Source organism: Lipotes vexillifer, unplaced genomic scaffold, assembly GCF_000442215.2.
Source record: "Lipotes vexillifer unplaced genomic scaffold, Lipotes_vexillifer_v1.1 scaffold658, whole genome shotgun sequence".
NCBI lineage: Eukaryota > Metazoa > Chordata > Mammalia > Artiodactyla > Lipotidae > Lipotes > Lipotes vexillifer.
The window spans coordinates 595,380-615,315 of NW_006779357.1; the positions used below are offsets into that span (position 1 = coordinate 595,380).

The 19,936-nt window shown below is 42.3% G+C and overlaps 1 pseudogene; it reads right to left on the reverse strand.

Annotated features, from left to right (window-relative positions):
• Positions 1–16,780: 16,780 nt before the first annotated feature.
• On the reverse strand, positions 16,781–18,150 carry LOC103084502 (HIV Tat-specific factor 1 pseudogene; annotated as a pseudogene).
• Between the last annotated feature and the right edge of the window lie 1,786 nt (positions 18,151–19,936).

Consider the following 19,936-nt stretch of genomic DNA (forward strand, 5'->3'; position numbering starts at 1 on the left):
CGGATGGATAAATATATATTTATAAACATATCTTTAAAATATAGGAACTGTCAAAGTGGAATATTTTTTTTTTTTTTTTTGCGATATGTGGGCCTCTCACTGTCGTGGCCTTTCCCGTTGCCGGACGCGCAAGCTCAGCGGCCACGGCTCACAGGCCCAGCCGCTACGCGGCTCACGGGCCCCGCCGCTACGCGGCATGTGGGATCCTCCCAGACCAGGGCACGAACCCGTATCCCCTGCATCGGCAGGCGGACTCCCAACCACTGCGCCACCAGGGAGGCCCAAAGTGGAATATTTTTTTTTTTTTTTGCGATATGGGGGCCTCTCACTGTCGTGGCCTTTCCCGTTGCCGGACGCGCAAGCTCAGCGGCCACGGCTCACAGGCCCAGCCGCTACGCGGCTCACGGGCCCCGCCGCTACGCGGCATGTGGGATCCTCCCAGACCAGGGCACGAACCCGTATCCCCTGCATCGGCAGGCGGACTCCCAACCACTGCGCCACCAGGGAGGCCCAAAGTGGAATATTTTTTTTTTTTTTTGCGATATGGGGGCCTCTCACTGTCGTGGCCTTTCCCGTTGCCGGACGCGCAAGCTCAGCGGCCACGGCTCACAGGCCCAGCCGCTACGCGGCTCACGGGCCCCGCCGCTACGCGGCATGTGGGATCCTCCCAGACCAGGGCACGAACCCGTATCCCCTGCATCGGCAGGCGGACTCCCAACCACTGCGCCACCAGGGAGGCCCAAAGTGGAATATTTTTTTTTTTTTTTGCGATATGGGGGCCTCTCACTGTCGTGGCCTTTCCCGTTGCCGGACGCGCAAGCTCAGCGGCCACGGCTCACAGGCCCAGCCGCTACGCGGCTCACGGGCCCCGCCGCTACGCGGCATGTGGGATCCTCCCAGACCAGGGCACGAACCCGTATCCCCTGCATCGGCAGGCGGACTCCCAACCACTGCGCCACCAGGGAGGCCCAAAGTGGAATATTTTTTTTTTTTTTTGCGATATGGGGGCCTCTCACTGTCGTGGCCTTTCCCGTTGCCGGACGCGCAAGCTCAGCGGCCACGGCTCACAGGCCCAGCCGCTACGCGGCTCACGGGCCCCGCCGCTACGCGGCATGTGGGATCCTCCCAGACCAGGGCACGAACCCGTATCCCCTGCATCGGCAGGCGGACTCCCAACCACTGCGCCACCAGGGAGGCCCAAAGTGGAATATTTTTTTTTTTTTTTGCGATATGGGGGCCTCTCACTGTCGTGGCCTTTCCCGTTGCCGGACGCGCAAGCTCAGCGGCCACGGCTCACAGGCCCAGCCGCTACGCGGCTCACGGGCCCCGCCGCTACGCGGCATGTGGGATCCTCCCAGACCAGGGCACGAACCCGTATCCCCTGCATCGGCAGGCGGACTCCCAACCACTGCGCCACCAGGGAGGCCCAAAGTGGAATATTTTTTTTTTTTTTTGCGATATGGGGGCCTCTCACTGTCGTGGCCTTTCCCGTTGCCGGACGCGCAAGCTCAGCGGCCACGGCTCACAGGCCCAGCCGCTACGCGGCTCACGGGCCCCGCCGCTACGCGGCATGTGGGATCCTCCCAGACCAGGGCACGAACCCGTATCCCCTGCATCGGCAGGCGGACTCCCAACCACTGCGCCACCAGGGAGGCCCAAAGTGGAATATTTTTTTTTTTTTTTGCGATATGGGGGCCTCTCACTGTCGTGGCCTTTCCCGTTGCCGGACGCGCAAGCTCAGCGGCCACGGCTCACAGGCCCAGCCGCTACGCGGCTCACGGGCCCCGCCGCTACGCGGCATGTGGGATCCTCCCAGACCAGGGCACGAACCCGTATCCCCTGCATCGGCAGGCGGACTCCCAACCACTGCGCCACCAGGGAGGCCCAAAGTGGAATATTTTTTTTTTTTTTTGCGATATGGGGGCCTCTCACTGTCGTGGCCTTTCCCGTTGCCGGACGCGCAAGCTCAGCGGCCACGGCTCACAGGCCCAGCCGCTACGCGGCTCACGGGCCCCGCCGCTACGCGGCATGTGGGATCCTCCCAGACCAGGGCACGAACCCGTATCCCCTGCATCGGCAGGCGGACTCCCAACCACTGCGCCACCAGGGAGGCCCAAAGTGGAATATTTTTTTTTTTTTTTGCGATATGGGGGCCTCTCACTGTCGTGGCCTTTCCCGTTGCCGGACGCGCAAGCTCAGCGGCCACGGCTCACAGGCCCAGCCGCTACGCGGCTCACGGGCCCCGCCGCTACGCGGCATGTGGGATCCTCCCAGACCAGGGCACGAACCCGTATCCCCTGCATCGGCAGGCGGACTCCCAACCACTGCGCCACCAGGGAGGCCCAAAGTGGAATATTTTTTTTTTTTTTTGCGATATGGGGGCCTCTCACTGTCGTGGCCTTTCCCGTTGCCGGACGCGCAAGCTCAGCGGCCACGGCTCACAGGCCCAGCCGCTACGCGGCTCACGGGCCCCGCCGCTACGCGGCATGTGGGATCCTCCCAGACCAGGGCACGAACCCGTATCCCCTGCATCGGCAGGCGGACTCCCAACCACTGCGCCACCAGGGAGGCCCAAAGTGGAATATTTTTTTTTTTTTTTGCGATATGGGGGCCTCTCACTGTCGTGGCCTTTCCCGTTGCCGGACGCGCAAGCTCAGCGGCCACGGCTCACAGGCCCAGCCGCTACGCGGCTCACGGGCCCCGCCGCTACGCGGCATGTGGGATCCTCCCAGACCAGGGCACGAACCCGTATCCCCTGCATCGGCAGGCGGACTCCCAACCACTGCGCCACCAGGGAGGCCCAAAGTGGAATATTTTAATTAAGCAGCACATGAAGAAAGGTAACTGCAATAGATTTTTTTATTGAGGTATAATTACCATAACATTATATTAGTTTCAGGTGTACAAGATAATAACTCGATATTTGTATATACTGCAAAGTGATCACCGTAGTTAAGCCCAGTTAACATCTGTCACCACACATATTTACAGTTTTTTCTTGTGATGAGAACATTCCACATCCCTGCAATGGATTTTGATGCAAAGTTGGTAAAAACAAAACAAAACAAAAGTTTTGGATTCCCAGCTAAGAGAAGCAAAGCAAATTATAAAGGAAAAATCCTAATTAAGGTCTATGAATGAGACCAAGAACTGGAATAAATGCATAATATTTCAGAATCAATGATAATGACAGACAGAGTTCATTTCATTTAAAAACCTAGTACCAAGGTATAGTAAGAGGCAGCATAATTTTGAAACTAGGAGTAGATTCTGGAATTGGATCACCTATGTGTGACTCTCTGCCCATGTTAGCTGTGTGAGCTTGGGCAAGTTACTTAACCTCTCTGTGCCTTAGTTTCTTTATCTGTAAAAATGTGGATCACTGCAATATTCTACCTCACAGAGTTATTATGAGGATTAAATAATTTAATGTGCACAGAGGACTTAGTATAGAATCTGACACATAATTACTACTTGATAATTGTTAGTTAGCTAGTTTTAAAATACCGTGTTTACTAAGAATCTTTAATTTAGCTATTTAAATAGGAATTTCCATCTTTGGAAAAAAAAATGTCTTAAATAAACTACTCTTGCAGTAAAAGGCTATTAGTCAAACCACATGACATAATGAAAGTCACTCCCACCTATAGCTTTCATTAATTGCAGACAAAATACCTAGTAAAAATAGTTTAAATTTTTAATAATTATCTTCAAAATAATATATCTTCAAAATATAACTATATAACTTTTCTAGGATAGTCACTGCAAAGAGCTATGGAAATAAATAGATAAACGAATGAATGAATGAATGAGAAGGCCTAAAGAAGCTCCATCTCTGCAACAGCTTTGGTAGTTTATGGAGTGGAATGTGGAACAATAAAGAAAGGTGATCTGAATATTGTTGTAGGCACAAACTTTGTAATCATTATGAGCAACCGCCATGTATTAGATACTTATGAAAGGCCCTAGAGATACAAAAATGTTATTAGACACTTTCCCTGTCATCACGAGCAAAGCAGGCTAGATGTGGAAACAAAACACATACATACACACATAATAGCTTCCATGAGCAGTGCAGAGCTAGTGGAACTTAAGCTACTACAAGAGTGTTGTCATTAACAGCAATGGAACTGGCTTTCATTCATCTCCATGTAACATTTTAACAGAATATAAGGGAATATGTACATCTATTTTTCCTCATTTCCTCTTTATTATACATCTATGAGGTAGTCTTAGCCCTATTTGATAGATGGAATTGAGATTCAGAGACATTAAGTAATTGATCATGGACACTTAAACAAAAATGGAAGAGCTGAAATATGAAATCTGACCTACACTATAACATTATGGATGCCGTATATGTTAACAACAAGAATGAAACTGATGGCTGAATTGTCCTGGGCAAAGTTATCTGTAGGATGCATGATAAATGCATTAAAAACCTATACAATTCTCTTAGGGTCATAAGACTATAGCATCGCTGATTTATTTCCCAGTGAAAACAATTGCACACATGCACACATTGAGTAAAAAACACTGCTGCCATCCTCTAGTAAGACAGTAATGGGAATGATGTGACACCAAAATGATTTACAGATTCATTCCACATATGATATACTTCCTCTACACTGACCTTCCCTTTTTTTTTTTTTTTTTTTTTTTTTGCGTTACATGGGCCTCTCACTGTTGTGGCCTCTCCCGTTGCAGAGCACAGGCTCCGGATGCTCAGGCTCAGCGGCCATGGCTCACAGGCCCACCCGCTCCACGGCACGTGGGATCTTCCCAGACCGGGGCACAAACCCATGTCCCCTGCATCAGTAGGCGGACTCTCAACCACTGCGCCGCCAGGGAAGCCCGACCTTCCCTTTTTTTAAGATGGGAGGTTGTAATCATTGAGTTTTACATACCTGCAGGTTCAATGTGCAGTGTTTATGAATTAGCTGAATACAACATGCCTCTGAATGTGAGCTATTCAGCCTTTGCCTGTTCTCTGTTCCCTTACTAAGCTATCCTTTCACACTCAGTTGTATGCGTTCACTGCTAGGAATTGGATTAACCGTTGAACAGCTCCAAGTACAGAGGGTCTTCCCTACCATTCTGGTATCAGGAGACAGTAGTAGTTTACCTCAAGTAGTGAAAAGGACACATGGAACTGGAATAAAGAAGACATGAGTTCGAATCTCAGCTACACTCTGAACTAGCTGTATAACCATAGACAGGTTACTCAACTTCTCTGAGCTTCAGTTTTCACATCCGTAAATCGGGAATAATGATATTTGCCTCCCTGAACATTGAACAGAATGCTGTATATTAAAGAACTCTCTATGCACTAAGTACTCTAAAAGAGCTGATTTACCTTCCCATCTTCTTTATGGTTAGATAATGTGACAGCAATCATTTTAATCACATGAAGTTGTATTTCAATAGCATGACTTCACCAAAAATATATAGATTAAAATGCCATGTTATGTTGCTGTTTTAATGAATGGCACATTGAACATAAGAAGCAAATCACATCTTATAAATGGACAAAAGTTCAAATTATTTCTTGGATAACAAAAAGCTTCACCACCAAATACACAAATATTTGTTCTTATAATCACTGTCATGTTTTTGTTCAGTTCTGAATATCCAGTTTCTCGCCAAGAAATTTACAAGTTGTCATATTAATTGCTTTCAGAAGGGACATAATGCAATTGGTGATCAGAATACATAAGAATTGAAGATAAATTAATTGGGAAACTTGGGATCATTGCTAAAATGAACTTATGTGGTAATGTCTTTCTGACTTTTAAGCAGGAAACTTTTGTCACTGATACTTTTTACTTATGGGCTAGTATTTGCTCTGAAAACAAAGTACTTGCCTATAAAAAGAAACTAATTAATGAAACAGAATTGTGTATGAAAATATCAGATTTAACAGACATGTGCTAGTTATCATGTTAGGGTTTTTCTCAACATATGATATCTTATTTCTCATTTTATCCTCACAAAAATGAATAAAGCAAAAATTATTCCTATTTTACAAAAGAAGAGACTGAATTCAGAGAAGCTAAGCTATTTGCTCATAGACATTTAGTGAGTTTCTGGTAGTGCCAGAATTTAACCCCAGAGATTCAAACATCAAGCATAGCATCCTTTACATTCTATGACTACTGCTATGAAAATCAGAAATGCTGTACTGTGTCAGATCAGTGATTTATTCAGCTCTCAATGCCAGTGCTGGGAGTTACAGTATAACATGGAGGCCAGGGTAAAAAGCTGGTACTCTAGGACAAAGATCAGTCCTGGGATCAAAAGTCAGAAGGCATACCTGATTGAGCATTTGAGAAAAGTTAGTGAATTAAACCAGGCAAGCACACACATGTCTGAAAACACACAGGACAAAGCATGACAGGCCAGACCAAGCAAAGATACGGGAACTAGAAAGGCCTAAATCCTAGAGACTAAGGCAAATATGCAGGAATCTGGAAATTCACAGAAACCAAAGGGCCAGGCTCAGTATTTAGGAGAACAGACATATGGTACCAATAACAAGGCAGGTTCAAAACCAATGCAGCCCATTTTCTGGCCAGGTAGCTTCTTATACACTTTAACCAGGATAACAGATAGTTGTTGAAAGAGCCTCTCTCTCTAATACTGATCTCAAATAACAGTTTGAAAGTTTTAAAGCGTATTCTATCTTTCATATCTAATACCAATCAAACTCTTTTTTTTTAATCTAAAAAACATAGGGTGAAGAGAAACAATCAAACATTTAGACTTCTATTGGTTGCATAAAGACCACTTGAGGAAAGAATTAAAAAGCACACATTTATAGGAAATTCTGAAGCATTTTTGAAAAATCACAAAGCTTGCATTTATGCTCAGAGATGATTAGGCAAAAGGCATTTCAGGATGCTGGGAAAAATCGGCCCTTAACAAAAGGTACTTGTCTCTAAAGGAATAATAGCTAAAATGCCTTCAGCTTATTGTATTGAGAGCACAGACAATGACATCATAGAAACAGCATAAATCACAAAGCACTTACTGCTTAATGTCATCATATGGCAGCACATTTTGCTGAGGTAAATATAATTTATTACCTTAATTATATAATTAATTACATGTGTTACAGGGACAACACGCACTATGAGAGATGCTGATCAGTGAATCTCAATGGAGCTCAATCTGCCCATTTCTCAGAGCCACGTCTTTTAAGTATACTTGATAAAATAAAAGTACCTTGTCTTTTGTCCATGTCATAATCAGAGATGCCTCGTACCCTCCCCTGATATAAAAAATATGGCTAGGTTAGGTGGGACAACCTAGCCAAATGCATTTATATCTCAAAATTCACATTTCTTGCGTCTTTGTTTAGAATAGCACACCCTAAATGCCAACTCCTTACCCAGGCTTTCCTTCTACTAAGGCTTGGGCTCTGAGCATACTCAAACTGCCTTTTCCATGTCCAAGTCAGCATGGCTCTTGAGCTTACAACAAAAACAACAAGCATAGCAGCTACTAATTACTGAGCATTTACTATATGTCAAGCATTGTGCTATGCGCTTTATCTCATAGAAATAAAGGCAGTGTTCTTGCTGCTGTCAAAGGCCAACCCCTCCATTTATGCTCTGGATTCTATCTCTTCCTGTTTTCTCTTCCTTGATCTCTCCTTCTCTAACAGATCACCTCTGCTGACATATGAACATGTGCTAGAATTTTCGATATTTTAAAAAAGAAATCCTTCCTTGATGACACATCCAGCTATCATCCTCATTAATCTATGCTTCTTCATAACCAAACTTCTCAAAAGGGTCAAATTCAATGGATATTTCTGCCCTCATTTTATACAGTTGACAATGCCCTCCTTCTTGAAACCTACTTAAAAGGTAGGTTTCCTTCTTTTATTTTTGCCATACCTCTTAATCTCCTTTACTGGTTCTTCATTATCCATACCGCCAGAGACTGATCCTGGACCCCCTCATTCCTTCCCTTTCTAAATTATCTCTCTTGGTTATGTCATCCAGTATCATAATCTTAAAAATATAGTATATTGACTACTCTCAAAAGTATATCCCTGGTCCATAATTCTGTGAACCCCAGACTTGTAGAAAAACTGCCTAATTTGAAACTTTTATATTCATATTCCACAGGCACCTCACATTTACATCAAAAACTAAACTTTGCCATTCCCAAAACTTATGCCCAAAACTACTCCTCTCCCAGTTTTCTCCATCTCAATAAATGGTACCACTACAGAACCAGTTGCATAAGCTAGAGACCAAGGTATCATCCTTTATCTCAATCTCTACATCTATCATCTTTACTTATTTATTTTTTAGTAGTAGTGTTAACAACACTTGTATCAATAATAAGAGGAGATAGCCCTTCTTGAACACCTAGTATGTGCCAGGCACTGTGCTAAATGTTATAGCTGTATTAATTCATTTAATCCTCATACCAAGCTTTTGAGGTATGTACTATCATTATTCCCACTTTATAAATGAGAAAACTGGAGTCACAAGATGAAATAAGTTGCCTGAAGCCACACATCTATTAAATGATAAAGCTTAGATTTGAATCCAAGGCATCAAGCTCCAGAATCCATCCTTTTAGCCACTACACTAGGCTGCCCTATTTCAGTTTGATGTACAATGTGCCTCTGTATTTATTAGAATTTTTGGATGGGCAGCTGCCCACTTGCTTAGGGAAAACAGCCTTCAATGACAATCTCCCTGTGATTCAGTTAACCTTCTAAGATATACATCACTACATATGTAGAAAGTTAAGCTCAAAAAGGTAAAGTAACTTGTTTAACAACATAAAGCTAGTAAGTGTTGGAGTCAGAACTTAATCCAACTCTTCATGAGTCCAGAGACCAAAAATTTAACCACCAGGCTATACTCAACCTTGTTGAGTTTGCCACACGGACAGATTTAAACAGCCATCATCCATTTCCTCATCACCACACCTCAGACTATCAAATCACAGCCAAGCTCGTATGGTACAAAGACAACTTTGCCTTAGGATCATAAAGTCATTAGCAGCTATGCTCAGTTTTAAAGCCGTATTTCTTTGTTAGCCATTCTGAGAGACATGAGGCCATCCTGGGAAAGAAGGACTAGTAGAGAATAAGATGAAAAATGAAAACACTCTTTGTCTACAGGGCTGGCTGTGAGGCTTCCTTCATGTACAAAGATGAGAGTATTGACCCACCATCAGTAGGGCGGAAACTCAGGAATTCTTTCTCTAATAGCAGACATGGAAAGCTAGTATACATCTAGTCACTTTTTTGGGGGTTCCTCTGAACAACTTCTGTAAAATAACCTCCAGGGTAAAGAGCACTGACTGGAGTAATGAACTAGAGTTACACTACAGTCCATGGGAAAATCAAATCTATAGCTCTGGCCAAAGTATGTTAGAGAAAAGTCATACAAGTTATATAATATCCTCAAAAAAGCTATTTTTTTCCAAGCAGGTCACATGTCAAAGTACAGAAAGAGTAAAAACATAGAGGGGCTCTAGGAGATTGGCTACAGGGAACCATTAAAATTTTATCAATAAACATGAAATCTAACTAGCATGGGATTACATTTGAAGGGGTTTTTTCCCAAAACAGAAATTCTGCCTCCAAAATGTATATATGCTGGACCTGACTCTATTTATTCTACTAATTGCTCAGTTAAAAACTTATATGATGTCAGTAGAAGGACAAAATGAAAAGCACAGGAACCAAAAACAATAGGAAAAAATAGGAAAGGGGGAGGGAGGGAGGGATGGAAGTGGCCCAGAATGAAAGAGAAGGACATGAAGCAGAGGACAGAGGAGATATTAAACAATTAGCTGTGGCATTAGAAAGCTAAATGTAAAAAATTTACAAAATTGCTTACATGGACTTTATTTTATACTACATCTTAAGTCATAGAACTCTAATGCAAACACACTGCATGTGCAAAGCAAGATGTATTCATATGCACTATAAATCATAATGAAATTATTTTAAATAGCATGACTAGGCTCTTAAGCTATCTGTTTCTGATAATATTTACATAACAGTTTTTACATCTTTAGAAGGGCATTGGCTCTCATTCAGTGTTTCCTGGCCCATGTCTCCTATGTCATCTACAGACTTAGCACCCAAGTTTGTCCACATATGGTTACTCGGTTCTTTGTAGATGGAAGGGCACCACAAGCTGAGGAATGCAGACAGCCTCAAGAAGCTGGAAAAAGCAAAGATATAGATTTTCTTCTAGTGCCTCCAGAAAGGAATGCAGACCTATACACACCTTGTTTTATCCCAGTGAGACTCATTTTGGACTTCTGGCTTCAAGAACTGTAAGGTAATAAATGGGTGTTTTTTTAAGCCACCACGTTTGTTGTAATTTGTTACAACAGCCATAGGAAACAAATACATTTCCTTTCCCATTTCTTTGATTTCTAAGTCCTTTCTCTTTCTCCAATACTAATCTCATGCAACTTTTTCAATGCGAATATCAGCAACTCAATCTCTTATCTTGGTTTACCAAGCACAGGCTGCCAAAACCAGGGAATGTCTTCATCTTCACACACAGCTCCTCTCTCAGCTCTTGCCATTTAGTTACAACAATCCAAAGACCTGATGGATTAATCTGTAGCCTCAAATGACATCTGTCCCCTTCATTTATACCAGATTCCAACTTTCTCATGTTATTGTCCTCCTACATTATAGTCCTCTCTTCCTCCTGGGCTGCTACAGAGGGTAAAAGAACAGAAAAGGGATACAACCACTCATGTTGGTTACTTGGCTTTCACTTGCCCTGATGTAGAGACAAAGCAAAGGCATACTTGTATAATGGAAACTGCCACACAAAGGGACAGAATTTGACATGAAGAAATGGATGTTTCATCTAAATCTATGCCCCCTTACTGGTTTACAAAGAAAAAGACAAATGAGGGAGGGTGACGATGGAAGAATTATTATCAAAAATTCTATTACCCTCTAACAATCAATGAAAGGCAGGTAGGAATCCAAGGTCTTCCTCTATGTACAATAATATGACAGGTCTCATTAATTCAATCAAGTGCCACTGAATGGCTAAACTGTATGCCTGCCATTTTGCTCAGTTCTAAGGGTGATAGAAATTAAGTAGGGTCATAGTCCCTTCCCTGTGGGAGTTTACAGTCCTATCCTGTTAGGGTAACAAAATCATCATCTATTAAAGAATTAGAAACTATCCCAATACAATATAAGCAGTGCCACTGGTGTAGTGGTATCATGCAAGATTCCCCAATACAATATATTATCAAGAACTAAATCTTATGATTCTTATTCAATGAAGTATACACTACAGAGAAAGGTGAGATCAATGAAGGCCAGAGTATGTTGAGAAAGCTTCTTAAATTGGTGTCCAGATGAGAAAGCCACTTTTTTGCCACTGACTTAATTTCTTCAGCATAAGTGCTCTTTGTGAATGAGGATGAAGATGAAGATATCTGTAAAGGTTCATTCCTAGGTCAGGGCTAGCCCATATGAGTCACTCTGCTTTCCCTGCTACTGAGAAAAGAGTCTTTACTCCTGGTACTCATTCTCAGAGAGACAGCTAGGATAATGGAATAAAAGAGATGGAAAAAAATGGAAAGAGGCAGTAGGTGGGAAAAAAAAACAGAGTCTAAATAAAGCAAAGCTAGAAAGAGAGAGAAAGAAAAAAGTGGCATCCATCAGTCTTCAAAATGACAATTATAGGCTCCTCGTCAAAGCTCATAGAACTGAGGATAAGAGAGTTGTGAGAACTAAGCCTAACATCTCCCCAAATGCTGCTTCAGTGGCACAAAGACACAGCTCTAGTTTATTTCCCTCTCTTGCTCTTGCCCACCAGGAGCTTAAGGACACCCTTGGAAGATGTATTCCAGATTGCTTGCAGCAGAACTCACTGACATTGGGCCCTGTTCTCCAAACCGTCAATACTATACCCAAGATAATAATAAGGAAAAGAAGCTAAATCTGACTCTATCATGACAGGACTGACAAAGTGACCACATTGTAAGTGGCAGCCTGTAATTTACAAAAGTCTGGGAGGTATACAACTCTGGCCCAAAGAACATGGCATACAGTATACACTCAATATATGCTTGTCGAATGAATGCTCAAACGAGTGACTGTACAGTACAACATAAGCTCGAGAATATGGAGACTTTCTAGTATAATACCGCTAATAATATCATGAACTTGCTTTCAATGAACGTTCATGGGACCTCAGGACACTGTGTCCCACAAAGGATATTCTTAGGCTTCCAGTTCTTGACTATCTCTTCAGTCTCCACTGATACCATCCTCCCACTTGCTCACCAGGCTCCACTGACCTTCTTTCAAATCCCCAGATGTCTGCTGCTTTCTGCCATCTCACGGCAGTTGCATATGCTTTTTTCTCTGTCCAGAACACAACCTCTTCTCCTCACCCCACCATCGCTGACTAGCTCCTACTCATCCTTGAGGTTCCTGGATTTTTCAATCTCCTATTTGAACCAGTATATAGTTTATAATATTCATGTAATTAAGAAAAACAGTTGATGTCAGGAAAGGTCTGTAATAGCACGTCCTTAGTGTCACTGTCATAGTTGGAAGAATAAGCTGATCAGACTATGAGTCTTGCCCATTGTAATAATTCTTAAATTTTGTGCCTAGTGTAGCCTAGTGACAAAGAAAGATACAACAAAGGTAAATTAAACAGAGTTGAGAACTACTCGTTCTCTTTGATTTTTATTCTACAGTCCAAGAATCAGTCCCATTCCTCCCTGCACATTCCCTCCTGCAGCACATTTCCCACCACCACACTATCAATCCCCTCTCTATATTCTGACCCCATTCAAAACTCAGAAAATGAACCTGCTGAAGTAATGGAAAAGTAACTGAAACCCCAGAAGAATGGGGCAATGAGTGTAATTTTGTTTCTATGCTCCAGTCTCTTCCAAGGCAAATGAACCCATGGGCCACCTACTATCAGAATCTATCCCATGTACCCTCCCCATCAATGTGCCTTCACCAAACAGAGTATACCAGCTATAGCAGCATAAATGCTGATGCTTTTGTTAAGGCAGGAAAAAAACCCACAATCTTATTTGTTTTCATTCACCACTAAGACTCCACTAGAAATTCATTCCTTGGCAATACTCTCATTGTGGTTGTAGTGGGAATGACAGCATGGCCTCCACGAACATCATGATGCACAGTGGTTTCTCTCTCTTTGCTGTGTGACAGGAAAGATCTATAGGTCAGTTGTTGTTTTTTGGTCCAAACCCAAGCATGATAATGAGATGCTAATGTAGCATAAGTAAATCCCTATTTTATGTCATTAATAGAAATATAGACACTGACATATTGTAAACACTAATAGTATAAGGGTCCAGTATACAGACCACAAAGAGGGTCTCCTGGGGGTTCTAGGAGCACAGTCTGAAAGTTACTGAATTTAGCATATTTTGTCATTCTATGTTCCTTCTTCAGAGCGTGCTATTTGATGAGTGATATCGTTGCCTCTTGAAATGAAGTTCAAAGCATTTAGTTGCATTTCAAGTTTCTCAGTTGCCATTTGCATTGCCCTTCCTGCCATCATAATAAACTGTATTTTTCTCCTTCTCAAAATCATTAACCTATGTGAGATAAGAGACATTTCTTATTAGTGCAATTGCAGAACTGACAGAAAAGGGGGCCAGAAAGGCACCAAGATTCTATCTGGGCACATGGCTCGGGTTCCTGCCGCAAATGGCTTTTTCAGTCTCTCAGTTATCAGATCCTTCACTGCCTGTCTGCTCCTCCTTCAAGACTGTAACCAGAGAGAACAGACCTTCTCTGAACTACTACACAAGGTCATCATTCTTCCATTACCCCACCCCCACCATGGGACCCAGATACTGCTTTCTTCTGAGTTACTACTGATGATTCACTAGGACCCCATATTGCACACTAACAGACTTAGATGAAGGTCTATTATCCTTTATTTCCAAAACTAGCTGCTTCACCCATGTTCTCTATCCATTACTCTTAGCCACTTCCCAAACTTTGTTCCCTCAATAACCTGGTTCCTTTTTACTGGCTTTTTTGCCAGAGCTTTTCAAACATGTGTTGCCCCTTGCCCTTTTCCCCCAAAACAAGAAGTGGGAAAAAAACACATTTGGTTTGATTCTGCTGCCATTTTAGAAATCAATTATTTTTCTCCTCCCATTCAATACCAAACTTGTGAAAATTTTTATCTCAACACCTCCATTTTCTCAGCAGCCCTTTGCTCCTTAATCTCCTGTCTTCTGTCTTCCATGATCATCAAAACACGGCAATTATTCTCTCAAAGGTCACATATGACCTGCTTTTATCACTGTCTTTATTGTTGAACTCTGTAGTTTTCCCTGAGGTTGACCATCCCCCCTTCTTGACTCATCTCTTCCTTGTGTTTTGTTTGTTTTGGTAACTGTCCAATTCTGGTTTTCTTCTTCCTTTTCTAACCAGTTATTAAATGTCTCCCCACTGATTCTTTATCTCATCCATGCAGGTGGGTATTAACTAAAGTTCTGTCTTCAGTCCTCTGTTCTTTTTGCCTCTAGCATTTTCTTGCTGAGGGGTGGGAAAATTTGATATAAAGCCAGAGTGGCAAATTCAAGTGCTTACAAGGGCCAGACAGGTAATGTAGATAACTGAAGAAAAAGATGGATGGGTGTAAGATACAAATAGGGAGTATAGGATTCTGGGGGTAAACTATAGCATTAGCTTCTATTTCTAAGGGATAGATGCTATACAGCCCCAGCCAATGTGTGCCGGGTTGGCCAAATGTGTCACCCCTGCCAATTTTTCATCAGAAATCTGAGGTCTGAATCTTTCTGCTAATTCTCAAAATTTCCAAATGTTAGTCACTGATTCATTTTTTTTAATGATGTAGATTGTAGCAGTTAGGATTGACTAGGTTATACTGTATTTACACATGACCCCAGATTCTTAGCTTACACAAACGGTTGTTCCTTACCCACATTATAATCCCATCACAGGTTAGTTGTATATCTGCTGCACATCATGTTTAGTCTAGGACTCAGGCTGACACAGCTACTTCTATATTCTACTTCTATCTAGAATACTGATAAACAAACTCGTAGCAGAAGAAAAAGAAAACCTGGGGAAACATGCACTGAAACTATGTACTTAAATCATGCTCTATAGTTCCTCTCCGGAATACTGCACATCACCTCTGCACACATTTCCTTTGCCAAAACAAGTCACGTGTGTTTGGCCAAGGCTGACTTTAATGGGAAGGAGGAGTTTAATCCTCTCCTAGAGAGAGGCGGCAAGTATTTGTGATCAATAATACAATCTACTCTACTGGCCAAACACAACTATCAGTGGTCCATTACCAGTTTGCAACCTCTAAAGTTCAGTAAAGGGCAAGGAACAGAGACTCAGGAAATATGATTTGTCATTGTCACTCAGGACACTGGGCAAGTTACTTCACCAATTGGTCTCATCTGTAAAAGGAGGGACTCAGAATAGATGATATTTAAAGTCTCCTTACAGACCTACTATACTGAGCGTGTGAACAGCTCTGTACAGATAGAAAACTATTGAGCCTGAACCTGCAAAACTGCTTTCATCCAAGTCCCAGTACTACATTTTCTAAAATTAGCTGCACGTTTTTACTTACATATCCAACCACCAGCATCCAGCAAGTCTTTTTTTTAATGAGAAAGCACCAATGTAGTTTATTTTAATTCTTCTAATTTATGAGAATAACTTCTTAATGCTACATCAGAAGTCAATTCATCAATACTGAATTTGGAAAGCACAATCAAGAAAGACCCAAATTTTTATTGGGACTACACAACTTAGCATATACTAGATACCATGATTCTAGAACAAAATCAAAAATCTGAAATATGCATGACAAAAGTTCTTAAACTCCAGGGGATCCATGAACCACCCCAAACTGTATACAAAAGATTGTGTAGTGCATGCATAGATTTTTCTGGGTAAAGGTCCTGTAACTTTAATCAGCTTCTAGAGGGGCCCAAACAGTACACGGGAGAATTCTGATTTCCTCTGTATTTTCAGTAATGGAAGCTGTGGACCGTGGGAAGTTTACTTTTGCACGTTTAAGACTCAATTTTCATGGCAAGAGGGTAGAAAAGAAAAATAAAAGTAACTTGTGAGGACTGGGCAGGGAAAAACTCCAAAGTGTTCTTTACTTCATAAGTTTTAGTAACATGTCCTGGTTAGAGAGGGGAAATGGGGACATCAGTGGTAACATCATAAGCTGAAGCAAGGAGACTCCTACAGGGATTTTTCAGGTCCTTAGAAAAACCAAACTTTAGTATGAATAAAGCAATAGCAAGAATGAAAAATGCAATTTAACTCAGGTCTAATTTTCTGTTTCTGCATAGTAACAACTTATTTTTGATTTCTGAATATCTAAAACTTCAATCAGAATACTTTAAAAAATATTATTCTGCATGCACTTAAGAAATATGACAAAAGACAAGAATCCAGTTGTCTTGTTTACATATATTTAAAATCGGCCAGTACAGATAATCACTAACACTTCACTGCATTGATCTGAAGGCATCCTACCTCTATGCACACGTTCATGTAACACTACTAGTAATTACTCTGGAGCAGAGGCAAAACGGAGATGGAGGAATCACCCTACAAAGCAAGTTTAAGGGATTAAACATCATCATCGTCTTCATCGTCATCATCACTACTGACGACAAAGCTGCTGCCTGTGGACAGGGGCCCTTCCTCCTTAACATTCCCTGAGTCACCCACAGCTCCTCTCTCATCGGAATCTTATTCCTTCTCATCTGACTCTTTGTCAAACCCCTTCTCAGAGCTGCCTTCATCAAACATTTTCCTAGAGCTGTCACCTTCGAATTCTGATTTTTCTGAGTTATTTTCTTCTACCTCTTTTTCAAGAATGTTTGCATTAAGTTCCTTTGCAGAGCCCCCTTCCTCAAAACCTTTCTCAAGGCCATTCTCATCAGGATCTGTTTTGAGTCTCTTCTTTTTGGGCTCTCCTTCTGCACCATTCTCTTTCGACTCTTTTTTAGGACTACCCTCTTCATGCTCTTTCTCGGGGCTGGGTTCTCTGGACTCTCTGTCGGGGAAGTCGTCTTCACGTGCTCTTTTGGGACAGCCTTCCTCAAACACTCTTTTGAGGCAGCTCTCTTCAGATTTTTTTTGGGGACAGCCTTCTTCAGCCTCTTTTTCAGGGCCACTTCTTTTAGCATCTTTTTCAGAAGCAGCTTCTTCATCTTCTCCCCTATCTTCCGTTTTTTCAAACTTCTTTTCATCTATAAGTTCTTCAAATGCCATTTCATTGAACATCCGTTTGAGATGTGCAAGGGTGAAATATATTTCTGATGGTGACAGCTTGCTTGTGGCACATTCGGGATGGGCCAGCTCTTCTCTCAGGTCTCCAATCCAATTGCTTTTGCTGCAGAGACAGCTTTTTCTTGTAGTCATTGCACTTCTTTTTCTTTGAGGTTTCATATTCCACTTTTGGTTGAAACTCTGCCACCTCCACATGTAATCTGTAGCCTCTAATTTCATCATCATCCAAAAGCTTTAATGCAAGTTCTGCAGACTCTCTCTTCAAATAACAGCAAAGTCCATCTCCTTTAAAATTTCCTTGATTATCTTTGTAAAGCTTGACCTTAAATTCCTCTGTTTGAGGATCTGTCATAATAATGCCAAACGTGGACATGAGCTGTATAAATTCATCCACTGTAATCTGGAGGCAAACCAGAAACATACACATTTCTGTCTCTGCTTTCATCAGGGTGAAACCATCCTGATTCACCCTTTCTCTTTTCTCCCCTCTTTTTGGTATCACTGGGTTCGGGGGATTTTCTTTGCGGAGGTTCCTCTGCAGTCCTAGCGCTGACATCTTGGACATTCGCAGTAGAACTAGACGCACCATCGTTAGAAGAGCCATAATTGGTCTGATATGTAGCAATAAAATCTTCAGTGATCTCGGGGAACCAAGCCTTCTTGTCCAGGTCCCACTCGTATGGGGTGTCAGTCGGCTGCTGCTGGAGAGAATCGTTTTCTCCACCGGGATCTTTCTCAGTGTCGCCGTCCTCAGTGCCTCCGTACAATTCTTGCATTAGCAACTGCTCATCAAACTCGTCGTTCTCATCCAAGTTGTTGCCGCTCATGTCGCCGACTTAGCCCAGGTGCAGTGTCCAGGAGAGTGAAGAGGCCGAAGGGACGCTGTCTCGCCCCGCTGGGTCTTGACACCGCCGCTCGACCCACAAGGCGGCGGGAGCAGGCACAGGTGTTCTGTCCTCCCTGCCGGCCGATTCTAAGATGACTGCGGGTCCCGCTGCAACATCCGGAAACCGCTTGACAACGGAGGCCCGCTCACGCTGACGCAGCCGCCATTGTTGACGCAGCCGCCATTGTTGACACAGCCGCCATTGTTGATGCGTCGCGACATAGCCCTCCATCAAGTCTTAATCCAAGCTGCTCTTCACTCCAACATTGATTTTCTTATTTGTAAACGGTTCCACTAACAATCCAACTAATATGTTTGGAATCATCCTTATCTCTTTTATTTCTTTTATTTCTCTAGTCCCCCATCTCCAGCTAGTCATGAAGCTCTAGAAATATTGTCCTCCTGATATTTCTTCCATCCATCCCTTCCTTTTCAGTCTGATTGCTATCAATAGTATCCATGCTTCTTATCTATTCATATCTGAATAGCTGACCTGGCTTACTCTCTTGGCTCTTGCCACTCCTATTTCTGAAGTGTTAGTGCTGTCATACAATCATCTCCTTACCCCATCCACGTAACTCCCACAACCTCACCCCATTCAAAACCTTCAGTAACTCCTTGCTGCCTTCAGGTCAAAACTCCTTCACCTGACATTCAGGTTGCCTTCAGTAACTGACTATATAACTTTAAGCCATTTAATAAACAGATGCTCAACATCACTAATTATTAGAGAAATGCAAATCAAAACTACAGTGAGGTATCACCTCACACCAGTCAGAATGGCCACCATCAAAAAGTCTACAAATAACAAACGTTGGGGAGGATGTGGAGAAAAAGGAACTCTTTTCACTGCTTTCATCCCCACTATTGGTGGGAATGAAAATTCGTGCAGCCACTGTGGAAAACAGTATGGATGTTCCTCAAGAAACTAAAAATAGAGCTACCATATGATCCAGCAATTCCACTCCTGGATATATATCTAGAAAAAAAACGAAAACACTAATTTGAAAAGATACATGCACCACAATGTTCATAGCAGCACTATTTATAATAAAAGAAGCAACCCAAGTGCCCATCAACAGACTACTGGAGTAAGATGTAGTATATATACAATGGAATATTAGTCATAAAAGGAATGAATTACTGTCATTTGCAGCAACATAGATGGACCTAGAGAATATTATGCTTAGTGAAATAAGTCAGAGAAAGACAAATACTGTATAACACCACTTAAATATGGAATCTAAAAAGTAATGCAAGTGGAAATATATGCAAGACAGAAACAGACTCACAGATATAGAAAACAACTAGTGGTTGGTTACCAAAGGCGAGAGGGAATGGAGGAGGGGCAAGATAGGGGTATAGAATTAACAGATACAAACTACTATATATAAAATAGATAAGCAACAAGGATATACTGCATAGCACAAGGAATTATATCCATTATCTTGTAATGACCTATCACGGAGTGTAACCTACAAAATACAGAATCACTATGCTATACAACTGAACCTAACATAATGTAAATCACCTATACTTCAATAAAAAATTTAAGCTGTTTAATTTCCCTGAGCCTAAATGTCCCCACTTGTGAAATGGACTTAATAACAGTTTACCCTACCTACTCCAAAGTGTTAGCATATCATATGAAATAATGTTGATATAAAATATATAGGTTGTAAGATGAACAATTGCTTAAGCAATCCAGAGTTTCTACCACCACAAAT